The following is a 4,615-nucleotide window of genomic DNA, read 5'->3' as shown; positions in this document are numbered from 1 at the left end:
TCCTTAGGCACACTCTACATCATCCATCATTTTCTTCTTTGGCCCCATAATCTCCTTGATCAGAAAATTTGGGACACAATCGAGTTACATGACGCTACAGTACAAGTTCTCATATGTCCTGAGTCTTAATTGACCTTGGACGGCTAGGGCCAAAATGTTGGCTTTCCATGTGGTACTCCTTTTTCTCTGATTTTTGGTCTGCACACTTAGGTTGTTAAGCCTCCAGAAGATGCTCTTGCTGTTTTGCTCTTTTCCACCACCATGAACTGCTGCCCTGTGCTATGTGCCACTTTGCCTCGCAGCCAGCTGATCATGGGCTGAAACCTCCACAGACTGTGGCCATGTTGTGACTGTGACCACATGCACCAGAGTGCCGGCTCCTGAGGCAGCAAGGACGACAAGAGCTGAGGTCAGGGAGTCACTGGGGTGGCCCTTCGTACCTCAGGTAACTGCAATCTAAGAAGAGAAATGTGGTCCAGAGCCAGATCGGTCTCAGAAGAGATGGGTTCAAATGCAAGGGAAGCCAGAGCAGGTGGGGGAGAGGGATGAGGAACATGCATTATGGCCTTTGAGACCAATCACAGCAGCCAAGATCGCAGCTTATCCCGGGGTATCCCTTTCCATGTGTGTGTATTGTCCAATTGTGGAAACACAGAATATAAAATCTATCACTTTTCCCATTGCTATATATCCAGCTCAGTGCCAGCAAATACATTCACCATGCTCTGAAACCATCTCTGGCATCCACCTCCAGACCACTTCATCTTGCAAATCCTAAACCTCACACCTATTAGACAGAAGCTCCCTGCTGTCTTCCTCCTAGACCCTGGAAACAGTGATCTTTCTGTATTTGATCACATAAATAATAAAAGTGAAATCATACATCTTTATGTTTTCAGATCTAGGTTATTTCACTTAGGATAATTTCTTCCAGGTTCTTCCAGATTCTAGCACATACTAGAATGTTCTTCATTTTCTTCTTCTTTTTTGTTTTTTTCCTGTATTTTTAGGGAAGGGTCTACAGGATGTTCAGCGTCTCACTACTAGATCGGACTCATAGTGTTTCTGCTGTTTACAGCCTCCCATTTGCCGGGATTACAGGTGCATGCCACCACCCCCAGTTTTAACCCTGGGGGCGGGGCTGGCACAGCAGGCCCTGGGATTGAACCCCTGGCCCCGGAGCCTACTTCTAGGTGCTTTAATCCACTGAGCTACATTCTTCATTTTTAATGCTGAAGGACATTCCATTGCAGGAACAGGCCATGCTGTGTTTGTCTGTCCACTTACCATAGACACTCAGCTTGCTTCACCTCCTGGCTCTTGTGACAAATCTTCTACTAACGTGATCACCTATTACCATGTGCTCAAGTACGTCCTTCAGTTTATGGACAGCTGTGTAGAGGAGGCATTGCTGGATCATCTTATGCCCTTTCAATAGTCAGTGTTTATCCACCACTTTGAAGATGAAGACATCAGGGGTTTCAGGTGATATGGATAGATCCAGGTGGTGCTGGGCAGATGCTTCGGATGTCCTGTGCCATGCTGTCATGTTCCTGCATGGATTAAAGTCGTAGCTTGTGCTCCCTTTCTCCACAGGCTGGGACCCCACTCTGTGTGTGTGTGTGTGTGTGTGTGTGTGTGTGTGTGTGTGATTTCCTTTTGCTGTAGCTGTTTTGCTTGCTTAGTTTTTGGAAATGCACAGTGATTTTCTCAGTCTGGGGGCCACACCGAGAGGGAATTACTGTGGGAAACCCTACCAGCAGTGGAGAGTAATTGAGGGTGAGTAAATCCCGCACGGCCCACACTCCTAAGCCTGTGCACAGGAATCCAGTGGGTACCTGGCGTGACCATGACCTGTTCCCTACTGTACAATAAGCTCAACCATGGGCCATATTTTCCTTCTTTCCCCTCCTTGTTCTATTTTCTCTGCTCTCAAATCAATCACCTATACAAAGTCCTAGTCTCAGATTCAGCTCCGGGATGAACCCAAAAGAACATGATAGAGACTTCTAGCTGTTTATACGGGTAGGCACAGCTTATCAAAAGATTATATTCAAAAGCTGTTATTATATGCAGGAAGGGTGATTGATTTGAGCCCATGGATTTATTGTCCTCCTGCATTCAAGGTGTCTATGTTTTGGAATAGAATTCTGCCAATTGCTAAAAAGAAGAAAGCAAGGGTCAGTGAGATAGCTCAGTGGACTAAGTGCCTGGCTTGGCAAGCTCAGGGACCAGAGTTCAATCCTTGTTCCTGCATGCCATGCCAGCCCCACCTTGGAGCACATTGCGCTGGCAACCAAGTCCAGGCGCAGTGGCGCACGGCTGTAATCCCAGCACTGGGGAGGCTGAAAACAGGAGGATCACCATAAGTCCAAGCTGCATAGTGAGACCCTCTACCAAATACATAAAAAGGAAGAAAGCATTTCCTTCAATCCAAGCTAGAGAAAAGAGACAACAAAAAACTTAGAAATATGCAAGAAAATCCCACATACAAAAATTTTTCTCTTCACTTACTACCAACCAAATAAAATCAGAGGTTGACAGTAGTGGTAAAGATGCTGTGCATTGTGATCAGATTTTATGACTGTTTCTGGATTCAGGATGTAGATACAAACTTGAGATTTGCCTAGACCATAAATTTATAAAATGTATGGTGTCGCTGGTGTATTTTTCTGCCGGGCTGTAATTGCTCTCCAGTTGATATTTCAAGTCTAATTAGCTTGGTTTCTTCCAAACTTTTTGATGCTTCAGAGCAGGCGCACACTGGCAACCTTATTTATTATGTGCATCTATATTTTCAAATGGAAAGGTCATATAATAAAAATGGTTGATCTTAATAAGTTCTGCTTAATTTTCTATTTCATCATCTTTTGAAATGTCCCAGGAGTAAATGCCAAGGCAACTCTTAATGTTGGCTCGTGTAATGATTTACATTTTAAATTATAATGGCTTTTCTTAGTTTTTGACAAGTTAACGTGCTATGTGCATAATATGGAAATTTTTGAGAATATTGGGAATTTTAAATAACCCTACCACAGTTCTTCTGTTCATTTATTTCATACTAAATCCCTGTAGCAAAAATTCGATACTTTTTTTTTTCTTTTTATTCTCAGTTGTGTTACACAAAATTGTGTCCCGATTCAAATTGCTGTGTTGAAACCTTCATCCCTCGTGTTGTGGTCTGAAGATAAGGTCTGTTACAGCGAAGCGCAGTTGTCAGCTTGTCTGAACGAACACTCTTGGGGAGCGATTGAACATGGATTACTTTACTGATATCCACACCTGAGTGTGCAGTTAGCAGGCAGGGCCCAGTGCGGGTGAGCACGGTAGCCTGCTTCAGGAGTCTCTGAGTCACGAGAGGCTGCCCTTCTTCCCTGCTGCCTCCCAGCCACCATGACCGGAGCAGCTTTGGCCCCTCCCCTCGCGCTTCTGAAGTGATGTTTCTACCTTGACACCGGAAGCCATGGACTGACCTCTCTGAAGCCACAAGCCCAATTAAACTTTTCTTCCTTCATGTAGGTTGGACATTTTGTTCCAGCAGCATTAAAAATTGGGTAACGCAAGGTTTTAGGAGGTGATTAAGATGGAACAAGGTCATAGGGGTAGGGATAGGATCCAACATGAACAACATCCTTTTAAGTAAAGTTCTGCTCTATAGGGCTGGAGAGATAGCTCAGTGGACTAAGTGCCTGCTTAGGCAAGCACAGGGACTGGAGTCCAATCTCTGGCACCACATGCTGTGCCGGTCCTGCCACCAGGTACACTGAGCCAGACACTGAGACTGGGTGTGGTGGTGCATGCCTGTCATCGCAGCGCTGAGGAGGCTGAAAACAAAAGGATCACTACAAGTCTGAGCTGCACAGAGATACCCTGTATCAAATACATAAAATACATTGTCACCACAAGGCCCAGAAGAGACCAACTGAGGGAAAAGACAGAAAATGGACATCTATAAGCCAAAAGGAGAGGCCTCACCAGAAAGCATCTCTGTTGGCACCTTGATCTCAACCTTCCAGACTGAGAGTTCTGAGGAAATACATTTCTATTGCTTAAGCAAATAGAGATGATCAGATCTTTGGAATCAGAAATGATAGAATGAGACCAGACCAATATTTCAAGAACGCACACTTTTACATGGGCTTAGTCTTCTTCCCAGACTTGGGGAGACCTTCAGCTGAACCATTACCTCACCTGAAGGAATCAGCAGCTCACCCAGGCAGGGATGGAGCTGCTCACAGAACAGAGGGAGCAGAGCCTTTCATTGGCATGCTAGGTGGGTTGAAGTCTGACGATTTCCACTGGCTACAGGCATGATTCTGAAGGTTCCCAAAGGTCTTCCTTCTTGTGGTAGGCTCAGATTACAGGAGACCGTGGTCAACTTATCCTAGAGGTTGGTTGAATTTCCATGTATCTGGCATCCACTATTTTGTGTGAAACATTCTAGCCTTGTGGGTCAGGGCGAATGAGAGGACTGAAGGACTTTGTGTATTTGGGCTTCTGTGACTTCTTCTTCTTTTTAAATTTTATTGAGAAACAAATATCAATGAGATAGTTTCCAAGCTGATTAATAGGACATTTTCAATAATTAATACATTGCACATTGTTGTCTTCTCAG

This window comes from Octodon degus, unplaced genomic scaffold (assembly GCF_000260255.1).
Source record: "Octodon degus isolate 3935 unplaced genomic scaffold, OctDeg1.0 scaffold00008, whole genome shotgun sequence".
In the NCBI taxonomy this organism is placed as follows: domain Eukaryota; kingdom Metazoa; phylum Chordata; class Mammalia; order Rodentia; family Octodontidae; genus Octodon; species Octodon degus.
This window is presented reverse-complemented; position numbering follows the sequence as displayed.